The sequence below is a fragment of the Salmo salar genome, chromosome 04 (genome assembly GCF_965601325.2).
Source record: "Salmo salar chromosome 04, fSalSal1, whole genome shotgun sequence".
NCBI classification, from domain to species: domain Eukaryota; kingdom Metazoa; phylum Chordata; class Actinopteri; order Salmoniformes; family Salmonidae; genus Salmo; species Salmo salar.
Genome location: NC_138294.1, coordinates 88,941,733 through 88,956,018, shown reverse-complemented (window position 1 = coordinate 88,956,018; position 14,286 = coordinate 88,941,733).

The window sequence follows — 14,286 nt, the reverse complement described above, 5'->3', positions numbered from 1 at the left end:
GAGAACATGATTTGACCACAGAGATCCCATTAGCTACTTAAAAAAAAAATTGCTATATAATTACTCGTGCCTATAAATAAATAAATCCAATTATTCGAAATACTACACCAGAGAACATGATTTGACCACAGAGATCCCATTAGCTACTTTAAAAAAAAATTGCTATATAATTACTCGTGCCTATAAATAAATACATCCAATTATTCGAAATACTACACCAGAGAACATGATTTGACCACAGAGATCCCATTAGCTACTTTAAAAAAAAATTGCTATATAATTACTCGTGCCTATAAATAAATACATCCAATTATTCGAAATACTACACCAGAGAACATGATTTGACCACAGAGATCCCATTAGCTACTTTAAAAAAAAATTGCTATATAATTACTCGTGCCTATAAATAAATACATCAAATTATTCGAAATACTACACCAGAGAACATGATTTGACCACAGAGATCCCATTAGCTACTTTTAAAAAAATGAGCGGTGGAATGCGGAAGACACATTTCAGTTAAAGACATTCATTTGTACGACTGAGTAGGTATCTCCCCTTTCCCGAAGAAGACGTTAAACTTCTTCTTCGGGATCAGTGTCCCTTCCACGGGACGATTGAGCTAACGTAGGCTAATGCGATTAGCATGAGGTTATAAGTAACAAGAAAATTTCCCAGGACAAACGTTGATTATTGTGCACTGTCCCTGTAAAAATAAAATAAACTCGAAACTCAAACTCAAACATAGACATATCTGATATTGGCAGAAAGCTTAAATTCTTGTTAATCTAACTGCATTGTCCAATTTACATTAGATATTACAGTGAAATAATACCATGCTATTGTTTGAGGAGAATGCACAATTTTGAACATAAAAAGTTATTAATAAACAAATTAGGCATATTTGGGCAGTCTTGGTACAACATTTTGAACAGAAATGCAATGGTTCATCCCTAACAGCAGACGTCTGAGATTACGTTCTCTCCTGTTCCATCTGTGCATGGGCAAAGAGCCCTTGCCAACTACCTACCGGTAAGCTCAAGCCTTTACCTACACCACACAGACCATGGTCTCACATCGCCATGGATTTCCTCACGGATCTGCCGGACTCTTCGGGCTTCACGACTATTTTAGTTGTAGTGGACCGGTTCTCCAAGCTGTGCCGACTAATCCCCCTTCCGCATCTACCTAATGCCATGGAAATGGCCAAGTGCATGTTCCAACAGGTGTTTCGTCTGTATGGGATCCCGGAAGACATCGTTTCGGATCTGGGACCCTAGTTCGTCTCCAGGCTGTGGCAAGCCTTCTACGACCGACTGGGGGTCTCCATCAGCCTATCCTCTGGAAACCATCAAACTGAATGTCTGAATCAGGAAATAGGGAAGTATATTCGCCAACACTGCACCCACCAACCACACGAGTGGAGTCGCTTTCTAGCCTGGGCCGACTACGGACAGAACTCCCTGGTGCATTCCTCACCACATCTCACTCCTTTTCAGTGTGTTCCCGTGGGAGACAGAGCCCGGAACTGTGCCTGCCGTCGGAGTGGTTTTGATGGAGCGACTGGGGGAGGCCCCCTGCTCAGCTTCTTAGGCCATCAAGAGCTGCCTGTGGAGGGGGGGGTACTGTAACGTCTGCATTCAACTCACACTCCCAAACACTTAGATCCCCGGAACACAGCCCACTTCCCAGCTCACTCTCCAGGTCCCAGTCACCAGAATTCTAATCACCTGTTCACACACCTGCATGTCATCATCCCACATTATTTAGTTCAGTTCCTTGCACCCCATCACTGTGAGGTATTGTTTATTTTTGAGACACACTTATTCGGAGCTCTGTTTTTTTCCCGTCCATGATAGTTTTTGCCTGCCTCACAACGCTATTTTGCCTATTCCCTGCCTGTACTGTTGCCATATTTGACCTACCTTCTATGACCTTCTGCCTGCCCCTGGACCCAGCGACCTGCCTTCTCCTATGGTCCCTTTCATTAAACACTCTGTCTCCCTCGTGTTCATTACATTAGGTGTAACGACCCACATACTGAACATTTTAATACTTGTGAGTGAGAGGTCAGGGACGAGAGGTCAGGGACGAGAGTTCAGGGACGAGAGGTCAGGGACGAGAGTTCAGGGACGAGAGGTCAGGGACGAGAGGTCAGGGAATAAGGATTATTGCAGAAGATGACTGGTCCTTGATTAGGTCAATGAGACAACTTGTTCTCGCCTGTGTTTTTGTGGTACCTTCATAAGGGGAAAAAAAGCCTGCAGGAGAGATAGCGAGAGATGGAGTGAAAGAGAGACAAAGTTGGATTGAAAATGTATGCAATGGACAACGTCACACTGAAAACATTTTGTTCAGCTGGTCGATGGTGGGCACTGTTAACATATTTAAGGAGGCTTTGAAAAACCAAGATTAAAGAGTGGCAGGAAGCAAATTGTCAAATTTGGTATTTTATTAGGATGCCCATTAGCTGTTGCAAAAGCCGCAGCTACTCTATCTGGGGTCTACATAACAGAACATTAATAGAGAAGAACAGCTCAAGGATGGAACTACATACATTTAAAAACGGAACTCAGAGCCTACATATCTATTCTACCACGCCCAGAAATCTATTCCTTTTATTCTCTGTTCCCAACTCACTAGACGACCAGTTCTTATAGCCTTTAACCGTGCCCTTATCCTACTCCTCCTCTGGTGATGTAGAGGTTAATCCAGGCCCTGTAGCCCCCAGCACCACACCTATTCCCCAGGCGCTCTCATTTGTTGACTTCTGTAACTGCATGTTAACATCAGAAGCCTTCCTAAATTTGTTTTATTCACTGCTTTAGCACACTCCGCCAACCCTGATGTCCTAGCCCTGTCTGAATCTTGACTTAGGAAGGCCACCAAAAATTCTGAAATTTCCATCCCCAACTATAACATTTTCTGACAAGATAGAACTGCCAAAGGGGGCGGAATTAGCCTGCAGAGTTCTGTCATACTATCCAGGTCTATGCCCAAACAATTCGAGCTTCTAATTTTAAAAATTCACCTTTCCAGAAATAAATCTCTCACCGTTGCCTCTTGTTTATAGACCCCCCTCAGCTCCCAGCTGTGCCCTGGACACCATATGTGAATTGATTGCCCGCACCCCATCTACCTTCAGACTTCGTATTGTTAGGTGACATAAACTGGGATATGCTTAACACCCTGGCCATCCTATAATCTCCGCTAGATGCCCTCAATCTCACACAAATGATCAAGGACCCTAATAGGTACAACCCTAAATCCGTAACCATGGGCACCCTCATAGATATCATCCTGACCAACTTGCCCTCTAAATACACCTCTGCTGTCTTCAACCAGTGATCAGCGATCACTGCCTCATTTCCTGCGTCTGTAATGGGTCCGCGGTCAAACGACCACGCCCTCATCACTGTCAAACGCTCCCTAAAACACTTCTGTGAGCTGGCCTTTCTAATCAACCTGGCCCGGGTATCCTGGAAGGATATTGACCTCATTCCGTCAGTAGAGGATGCCTGGTTGTTCTTTAAAAGTGCTTTCCTCACCATCTTAAATAAGCATGCCCCATTCAAAAAATGTAGAACTAAGAACAGATATAGCCCGTGGTTCACCCCAGACTTGGATGCCCTTGACCAGCAAAAAAACATCATGAGGCGTACTGCATTAGCATCGAATATCCCCCGCGATATGCAACTTTTCAGGGAAGTCAGGAACCAGTATACACAGTCAGTTAGGGAGGCTAAGGCTAGCTTCTTTAAACAGAAATGTGCATCCTGTGTAGCACTAATTCCAAAATATTTTGGACACTGTAAAGTCCATGGAGAATAAGAGCACCTCCTCCCAGCTGCCCACTGCACTGAGCCTAGGAAACACTGCCACCACCGATAAATTTATGATAATCGATCATTTCAATAAGCATTTTTCTATGGCTGGCCATGCTTTCCACCTCGCTACCCCTACCCCGGCCAAAAGCTCTGCACCCCCCGCAGCAACTTGCCCAAGCCCCCCCCCCCGATCTGAAAGAGCAGCAAAATCTGGATCCCTTCAAATCAGCAGGGCTAGACAATCTGGACCCTCTCTTTCTAAAATGATCAGCCGAAATTGTTGCAACCCCTATTACTAACCTGTTCAACCTCTCTTTTGAATCGTTTGAGATCCCCAAAGATTGGAAAGCTGCCGCGGTCGTCCCCCTCTTCAAAGGGGGAGACACTCTAGACCCAAACTGTTATAGACCTATATCCATCCTGTCCTGCCTTTCTAAAATCTTCGCAAGCCAAGTTAACAAACAGATCACCGACCATTTCGAATCCCACCGTACCTTCTCCACAATGCAATCTGGTTTCCGAGCTGTCATGGGTGCACCTCAGCCACGATCAAGGTCCTAAACGATATCATAACCGCCATCGATAAAAGACAGTACTGTGCAGCCGTCTTCATCGACCTGGCCAAGGCTTTCGACTCTGTCAATCACCACATTCTTATCGGCAGTCTCAACAGCCTTGGTTTCTCACCTCGCCTGGTTCACCAACTACTTCTCAGAGTTCAGTGTGTCAAATCGGAGGGCCTGTTGTCCAGACCTCTGGCATTCTCTATGGGGGTGCCACAGGGTTCAATTCTCAGGCCGACTCTTTTCTCTGTATATATCAATGATGTCGCTCTTGCTGCTGGTGATTCTCTGATCCACCTCTACGCAGACAACACCATTCTATATACATCTGGCCCTTCTTTGGACGCTGTGCTAACTAACCTCCAAATGAGTTTCAATGCCATACAACACTCCTTCCGTGGCCTCCAACTGCTCTTAAATGCAAGTAAAATGAAATGCATGGTCTTCAACCGATCGCTGCCCGCACCCTCCCGCCCGCCCGACTAGCATCACTACTCTGGACTGTTCTGACTTAGAATATGTGGACAACTACAAACACCTAGGTGTCTGGTTAGACTGTAAACTCTCCTTCCAGACTCACATTAAGCATCTCCAATTCAAAATTAAGTCTAGAATCGGCTTCCTATTTCGCAACAAGCTTCCTTCACTCATGCTGCCAAATATACCCTCATAAAACTGACTATCCTACCGATCCTCGACTTCGGCGATGTCATTTACAAAATAGCCTCCAACACTCTACTCAGCAAATTAGATGCAGTCTATCACAGTGCCATCTTTTTTGTCACCAAAGCCCCTTATACCACTCACCACTGTTCCCCAGATGGCAGTTAACCCACTGTTCCCGGATGGCAGTTAACCCACTGTTCCCCTGATGGCAGTTAACCCACTGTTCCCCGGATGGCAGTTAACCCACTGTTCCCCGGATGGCAGTTAACCCACTGTTCCCCGGATGGCAGTTAACCCACTGTTCCCCGGATGGCAGTTAACCCACTGTTCCCCGGATGGCAGTTAACCCACTGTTCCCCGGATGGCAGTTAACCCACTGTTCCCCGGATGGCAGTTAACCCACTGTTCCCCTGATGGCAGTTAAGCCACTGTTCCCCGGATGGCAGTTAACCCACTGTTCCCCGGATGGCAGTTAACCCACTGTTCCCCTGATGGCAGTTAATCCACTGTTCCCCGGATGGCAGTTAACCCACTGTTCCCCGGATGGCAGTTAACCCACTGTTCCCTGATGGCAGTTAACCCACTGTTCCCACTGTTCCCCGGATGCTGTGGATGTTGATTACGCCAGCCCTCCCTGACACATTTCTAGGTATCTCCATATCTGGTGAGGCCACCATTTTGCCACATGCAGCGTGACACATCTCCTTCACATAGAGTTGATCAGGCTGTTGATTGTAGCCTTTGGAATGTTGTCCCGCTCCTCTTCAATGGCTGTCCGAAGTTGCTGGATATTGGCAGGAACTGGAACATGCTGTCGTGCACGTCGTTCCAGAGCATCCCAAACAAGCTCAATGGGTGACGTCTGGTGAGTATGCAGGCCATGGAAGAACATTTTCAGCTTCCAGGAATTGTGTGCAGATCATTGCGACATGCAGCCGTGCATTATCATGCTGGAACCTGAGATGATGGAGACAGATTAATGGCAGGACAATGAGCCTCAGGATCTCATCACCGGTTTCTCTGTGCATTCAAATTGCCATCGGTAAAATGCAATTGTGTTTGTTGTCCGTAGCTTATGCCGACCCATACCATAACCCCACCGCCACCATGGGGCACTCTGTTCACAACGTTGAAATCAGCAAACCGCCATACACGTGGTCTGTGGTTGTGAGGCCGGTTGGAAGTACTGCCAAATTCTCTAAAACGATGTTGGAGGCAGCTTATGGTAGAGAAATGAACATTCAATTCTCTGACAAAAGCTCTGGTGGAGATTCCTGCAGTCAGCATGCTAACTGCACACTCCCTCAACACTTGAGACATCTGTGGCTTTGTGTTGTGTGACAAAATTGCACATTTTAGAGTGGCCTTTTAATGTCCCCAGCGCCTCCAACACTCCTCAAACACTCTACTCAGCAAATTGGATGCAGTCTATCACAGTGCCATGCGTTTTATCACCAAAGCCCCATATACTTCCCACCACTGCGACCTGTACGCTCTCGTTGGCTGGCCCTCGCTTCATATTCATCGCCAAACCCACTGGCTCCAGGTCATCTATAAGTCTTTGCTCGGTAAAGCCCCACCTTATCTCAGCTCACTGGTCACGATAGCAACACCCACCCATAGCACGCGCTCCAGCAGGTATATTTCTCTGGTCATCCCCAAAGCCAACACCTCTTTTGGCCGCCTTTCCTTCCAGTTCTCTGCTGCCAATGACTGGAACGAATTGCAAAAATCACTGAAGCTGGAGACTTATATTTCCCTCTCTAACTTTAAGCATCAGCTGACAGAGCAGCTTACCGATCACTGTACCTATACACAGCCCATCTTTAAATAGCCCACCCAACTACCTCATACCCATATTGTTTTTCTGCTCTTTTGCACCCCAGTATCTCTACTTGCACATCATCATCGGCACATCTATCACTCCAGTGTTAATGCTAAATTGTAATTATTTTGCCTCTATGGCCTATTTATTGCCTTACCTCCCTAATCTTACTACATTTGCACGCACTGTACATAGATTTTTCTATTGTGTTATTGATTGTACGTTTCTTTATTCCATGTGTAACTCTGTTGTTTTTTTGTCACACTGCTTTGCTTTATCTCGGCCAAGTGGCAGTTGTAAATGAGAACTTGTTCTCAACTGGCCTACCTGGTTAAATAAAGGTGAAAAAAAAATCAATACATACATACAAACTATCTAGGTCAAATAGGGGAGAGGCATTGTGCCATGAGGTGTTGCTTTGCCCATGAGGTGTTGCTTTGCCATGAGGTGTTGCTTTGCCACGAGGTGTTGCTTTGCCATGAGGTGTTGCTTTGCATGAGGTGTTGCTTTGCCATGAGGTGTTGCTTTGCCATGAGGTGTTGCTTTGCCATGAGGTGTTGCTTTGCCATGAGGTGTTGCTTTGCCATGAGGTGTTGCTTTGCCATGAGGTGTTGCTTTGCCATGAGGTGTTGCTTGATATATATTTTTTAAAACAGGTTTGCTGTTCATTTTAACAATATAAGATGGAAGTGAGTTCCATGTAATAATGGCTCTATCTAATACTAATAAATATCTAATAAATTAGATATTTATGTAATAAATTCAAGCTTTCTTGAATTTGAGGACTGTGAAAAGACCCCTGGTGGAATGTCTGCTGGGGTAAGTGAGCTGTGTATAAGTTGACTATGCAAACAATTTAGAATGTTAAAAACATTCATGTTTCTTAAAAAAGAAGTGATGCAGTCAGTCTCTCCTCAACTTTTAGCCAAGAGAGACTGGCATGCATAGTATTTATATTAGTCCTCTGATTTACAATGAAGAAAATGTGCCACTCTGTTCTGGGCCAGCTGCAGCTTAACTAGGTCTTTCTTAGCAGCACTTGACAACTTGGCTGGACAATAATCAAGATAAGACAAAAGTAGAGCCTGCAGGACTTGCCTTGTTAAGTTAGCAGAACATCACTTTATCACAGACAGACCTCTCCACATCTTTACAACCATTGAATCTATATATTTTTTGACCATGACAGTTTAAAATCTAAGGTAACACCAAGTAATTTAGTCTCCTCAACTTGTTCAACAGCCACACCATTCATTACCAGATTCAGCTGAGGTCTAGAGCTTAGGGAAGGATTTGTACCAAATACAATCCTCTTAGTTTTACAGATGTTCAGGACCAGTTTATTACTGACCACCCATTCCAAAACAGACTGCAACTCTTTGTTAAGCGTTTCAGTGACTTCATTAGCTGTGGTTGCTGATGCGTATATGGTTGAATCATCAGCATACATGGATGCGCAGGCTTTGTTTAATGCCAGTGGCAGGTCATTTGACAGTGACGTCAATACTCCTCGAGTTGTCATCCCCACAGGACACAGGTCTTGAGTGGCTCTGGCTCTCTGGCAAATTGGCCTCCAGTGTCCAAACCTTTGATACAATGTTTTAACCAAATGTTTAAAGGCGTTCAGAACAGAGCGAGAGGGAGAGTGAAAGAGAGAGAGCAGAGTTGGAAGAGGAAGAGAGACACTCGCTCTCCTTTTTCTGGTTCATTAACAGTCAATGAACTAAGCAGACCAGACCTAGCTGCTAATGCATTGCTGCCTATGGGAGAGCCACCCCTTAAGCAGATCGGATCTGTGACCATTTTTTCCCAATGAGACATGGCCTGAGTGGCGCATCTTCATTTATCCAACATCTTTGTAGAGAGTATTGCTTTCTGGCCTGCAGCTTAGAGCTCAAACTGACCCCATGACCTCAAATCAGGCTACAGCTTGGCCCTGATTACAACACTGCTTAAAGCAACACACACACACACACACACGAACCCCCCACGATTGCTTACTCTTTAACTGGGCAGAGAGCACAGTCCAACAACCTGACCCAAACACTCTTTCTTCTAAACCTAGCTACCCCTCCACCGTGTTAGATGAGTTATTATTCCAAGAAAAGAAGGAGGGAACGTGAGGTCAAAGGTGAGAACGAGCAGACGAAGCCCTGAGCTCTAGGGTGGTAATACTCCCCTGTGATTGGTCAGGATCAGGGTTAGCAGGTCATAAAAGGTATAAACAATAGTGACGGGGAAAATAATCGATACAGTTACACATCACAATATTATTTTGGATGATTTTTGGATGATATTTTACTCCAATTTGTAAACAATTAAAAATAAATAAAAATGTATTTTTTAATTTTTTTTGCTAGGTAGTGTTAGCTAGTGCTAGTTGGCAGTACCAGCGCCAAAATGCCAGTATTTTTCATCCTATAGCTTGTTCTCCAATAAAAGTCCATTCAGAACTTTTATTTCCATGACTGATCAAAACAAATGTTCTCAAGCTCTCTCTCTTGTCCCTCTGCAGCAGACATATAGTGAGCAATATGTTTGGAACATCAAATCGCAATAAAATCACAGTATCGAATCGCAATACATATACACTGAGCAGAAATATAAAACGCAACGTGTGAAGCATTGGTCCCATGAGCTGAAATACAAGATCCCAGAAATGTTCTATATGCACAAAAAGCTTATTTCTCAAAAATGTTGTGCACAAATGTGTTTACATCCTTGTTAGTGAGCGTTTCTCCTTTGCCAAGATGATCCATCCACCTGACAGGTGTGTCATATCAAGAAGCTTATTAAAAGGAATGATCATTACACAGTCGCACCTTGTCAAATTAAATCGTATTGGTCACATACACGTGATTAGCAGATGTTATTGCGAGTGTAGCGAAATACTTGTGCTTCTGGTTCCGACAGTGCAGTAGTATCTAACATGTAATCTAACAATTTCACAACAGCTACCTAATACACACAAATCTAAGTAAAGGAATGGAATAAGAATATATACATATAAATATATGGATGAGTAATGACAGAGCGACATAGGCTAAGATGCAGTAGATGGTATAAAATACAGTATATACATATGAGATGGGTGATGCAAGATATGTAAACATTATTAAAGTGGCATTATTAAAGTGACTAGTGATCCATTTATTAAATGTGCTGGGGACAATAAAAGGCCACTCTAAAATATGTCGTTTTGTAACACAACACAATGCCACAGATGTCTCAGACAGACTCTGTGATGAAAGCAGTCATCGTCATTGGATACGGCCTCTTTGTCTCGGCAGCGTTCCTAACTTGTTAATGACGACAAGACCTTTACACAGCATCTAGGGATGATTTCAGAAGAAACATAAACCAATGTTATATTTACGTGAATGATATTAATTAGTTACATACAGTAATAAGCACAATATTTACTAGTTTTTGCGCTCCTCCCCGAAAAAATCTGTAGCTTTCTCCCTGTTCATCCCAGGCATCTGCAGAGGTTTTGGGGAGCATCAGGAGACTTCTGGCAGAACCAGTGGAGGTCCATAGGTGGGAGGGACATCAGACAGCCTTGTTCTATAAATGGTAAGAGACAATAGAGAAAACAAAGAGATCTTCTGTTGAATCTGACAATTAATCTGGATGGTTGTACAGTCGTCTCAAATAAAACTGTGAAGGACCTCGGCGTTACTCTGGACCCTGATCTCTCTTTTGATGAACATATCAAGACTGTTTCAAGGACAGCTTTTTTTCCATTTACGTAACATTGCAAAAATCTGACATTTTCTGTCCAAAAAGGATGCAGAAAAATGTATTAGACTACTGCAATGCTCTACTTTCCGGCTACCCGGATAAAGCACTAAATAAACTTCAGTTAGTGCTAAACACTGCTGCTAGAATCTTGACTAGAACCCCAAAAATGTGATCATAGTACTCCAGTGCTAGCCTCTCTACACTGGCTTCCTGTTAAGGCAAGGGCTGATTTCAAGGTTTTACTGCTAACCTACAAAGCATTACATGGGCTTGCTCCTACCTATCTTTCCGATTTGGTCCTGCCGTACATACCTACACGTACGCTACGGTCACAAGACGCAGGCCTCCTAATTGTCCCTACAATTTCTAAGCAAACAGCTGGAGGCAGGGCTTTCTCCTATAGAGCTCCATTTTCATGGAATGGTCTGCCTACCCATGTGAGAGACGCAGACTCGGTCTCAACCTTTAAGTCTTTATTGAAGACTCATCTCTTCAGTAGGTCCTATGATTGAGAATAGTCTGGCCCAAGAGTGTGAAGGTGAACGGAAAGGCACTGGAGCAACGAACAGCCCTTGCTGTCTCTGCCTGGCCGGTTCCCCTCTCTCCACTGGGATTCTCTGCCTCTAACCCTATTACAGGGGCTGAGTCACTGGCTTACTGGTGCTCTTCCATGCCATCCCTAGGAAGGGTGCGTCACTTGAGTGGGTTGAGTCACTGACGTGGTCTTCCTGTCTGGGTTGGCGCCCCCCCTTGGGTTGTGCCGTGGTGGAGATCTTTGTGGGCTATACTCGGCCTTGTCTCAGGATGGTAAGTTGCTGGTTGAAGATATCCCTCTAGTGGTGTGGGGGCTGTGCTTTGGCAAAGTAGGTGGGGTTATATCCTGCCTGTTTAACACTGTCCGGGGGTATCATCGGATGGGGCCACAGTGTCTCCTGACCCCTCCTGTCTCAGCCGCCAGTATTTATGCTGCAGTAGTTTATGTGTCGGGGGGCTAGGGTCAGTCTGTTATATCTGGAGTATTTCTCCAGTCTTATCCGGTGTCCTGTGTGAATTTAAGTATGCTCTCTCTAATTCTCTCTTTCTCTCTCTCGGAGAACCTGAGCCCTAGGACCATGCTTCAGGACTACCTGGCATGATGACTCCTTGTTGTCCCCAGTCCACCTGGCCGTGCTGCTGCTCCAGTTTCAACTGTTCTGCCTGTGGCTATGGAACCATGACCTGTTCACTGTGATTACTATTATTTGACCATGCTGGTCATTTATGAACATTTGAACATCTTGGCCATGTTCTGTTATAATCTGCACCCGGCACAGCCAGAAGAGGACTGGCCACCCCTCCTAGCCTCGTTCCTCTCTAGGTTTCTTCCTAGGTTTTGGACTTTCTAGGGAGTTTTTCCTAGCCACCGTGCTTCTACACCTGCATTGCTTGCTGTTTAGGGTTTTAGGCTGGGTTTCTGTACAGCACTTTGATATATCAGCTGATGTAAGAAGGGCTATATAAATACATTTGATTTGATATAATTGGTGGGATCTGAACCCTGGTCTCCCACTGGCCACCACTTGGGAAACAAAATTCTTAACCATTAGACCATGAACTATTTCCCACCTGATAGTGATTATATGTTGCACGCAAGGCTACCTCATCACGACAGGATGAGTACAACAGAAAAACATTTCCTCATACAGATTTATAACAGGTGTGACATACATGACAGGCTGGAAATATTCATCTGACATAAACTAAGGGAAGCATTCTGGGATGCACAAAGGAACCGGAAGGAATTGACTGTGGCGAACAGCCCAGTAGAACTCTCCTGGAATTCTGATGTTCCACTGCTCTGAAATCTGTGTGACAGAGGCCTAATACGTACAAAACAAGTAAACAGTAAAGGCTTATTTTTTTTATTCTCCCCAGAATTCAGTTGTGAAATCCATTTCTGTTCCAACACACTAGGGTCTTTTAAATAGAAACCTGTCTGACAGGGAACTTCAGGAGCAATTTGGCTTGTTATTAGGCCACATGGTCAGTATGTAATATTGCCTTAGGATATGGGAGGTAAGTAATTAAGTCACCAGCTCTGGTATTGCTTTTAAATATATATATTTTTATTTAACCAAGCAAGTCAGTTAAGAACAAATTCTTACTTACAATGACAGATCACCGGAGAACAGTGGGTTAACTGCCTCATTCAGGGGCAAAATAACTGATTTTTACCTTGTCATGCTCAGGGATTTGATCCAGCAACCTTTCGGTTATTGGCCCGACGCTCTAACCATTAGGCTACCTGCCACCCCAAGTAGCCTTGTGGTTATATCACTTTTATGAGATGTGAATGTACTGGACTGAGTGAAACACACTGAGCTGTTCTATGACAGTGTTATGACATGATGCTGTATCTTGAATTGAACCATGTGTACGTGATGTGGTCGTTGTTTTGTATTGGACGTTAATGTATTGATTTGTGTTGTCTTGAACATGGGGCCCTTTGTGGATTCCCGGGGCTCCAATCTTCCGCTCATGCTGGTTGATTACACTGGAAAGCCCAACTTCATCACCCGGTACAGAATTCATACACTGGAAAGCCCAACTTCATCACCCGGTACAGAATTCATACACTGGAAAGCCCAAATTCATCACCCGGTACAGAATTCATACACTGGAAAGCCCAACTTCATCACCCGGTACAGAATTCATACACTGGAAAGCCCAAATTCATCACCCGGTACAGAATTCATACACTGGAAAGCCCAACTTCATCACCCGGTACAGAATTCATACACTGGAAAGCCCAACTTCATCACCCGGTACAGAATTCATACACTGGAAAGCCCAAATTCATCACCCGGTACAGAATTCATACACTGGAAAGCCCAACTTCATCACCCGGTACAGAATTCATACACTGGAAAGCCCAACTTCATCACCCGGTACAGAATTCATACACTGGAAAGCCCAACTTCATCACCCGGTACAGAATTCATACACTGGAAAGCCCAACTTCATCACCCGGTACAGAATTCATACACTGGAAAGCCCAAATTCATCACCCGGTACAGAATTCATACACTGGAAAGCCCAACTTCATCACCCGGTACAGAATTCATACACTGGAAAGCCCAAATTCATCACCCGGTACAGAATTCATACACTGGAAAGCCCAACTTCATCACCCGGTACAGAATTCATACACTGGAAAGCCCAAATTCATCACCCGGTACAGAATTCATACACTGGAAAGCCCAACTTCATCACCCGGTACAGAATTCATACACTGGAAAGCCCAACTTCATCACCCGGTACAGAATTCATACACTGGAAAGCCCAAATTCATCACCCGGTACAGAATTCATACACTGGAAAGCCCAACTTCATCACCCGGTACAGAATTCATACACTGGAAAGCCCAACTTCATCACCCGGTACAGAATTCATACACTGGAAAGCCCAACTTCATCACCCGGTACAGAATTCATACACTGGAAAGCCCAACTTCATCACCCGGTACAGAATTCATACACTGGAAAGCCCAACTTCATCACCCGGTACAGAATTCATACACTGGAAAGCCCAACTTCATCACCCGGTACAGAATTCATACACTGGAAAGCCCAACTTCATCACCCGGTACAGAATTCCACTGAACAAGAACAACCCGGTACAG